Consider the following 433-nt stretch of genomic DNA (forward strand, 5'->3'; position numbering starts at 1 on the left):
GACATTTACAGCAGATGCTTTCGCTCATGGTCCTGTATGGCTGACTTATCGATATGTACGCGACTTGCAATATATAGATTTGTGGGAATTAGTGAATCGAGCCGCCCAAAGTGCCACAGACTTTTGTATTAACGATAGTTGTACATTAAGGCGATGCTGGAAGGTAGAAATTACCGACACATTACAGTTTAGTAAATTTTTCCGAATTGATTGAATGGAATTGAAAATCCTTTCAGATGATTAAAATAGACATAAAATTGTGATCTAAGACGGATGAATTTGTATTAAAATCGGAAAAAATTTAAAAAACAGCAATCGCCTGACGTAAACATTTTATTAATGTAAAAGTTGTAAAGCTGATATGTACAAAATGCTTACGTCTCAGGTCACAAATTACATAAATGAATAATACAAAGCTTTTTGAGCTACGATT

This window comes from Wasmannia auropunctata, unplaced genomic scaffold (genome assembly GCF_000956235.1).
Source record: "Wasmannia auropunctata unplaced genomic scaffold, wasmannia.A_1.0 LD336076.1, whole genome shotgun sequence".
Lineage (NCBI taxonomy): Eukaryota > Metazoa > Arthropoda > Insecta > Hymenoptera > Formicidae > Wasmannia > Wasmannia auropunctata.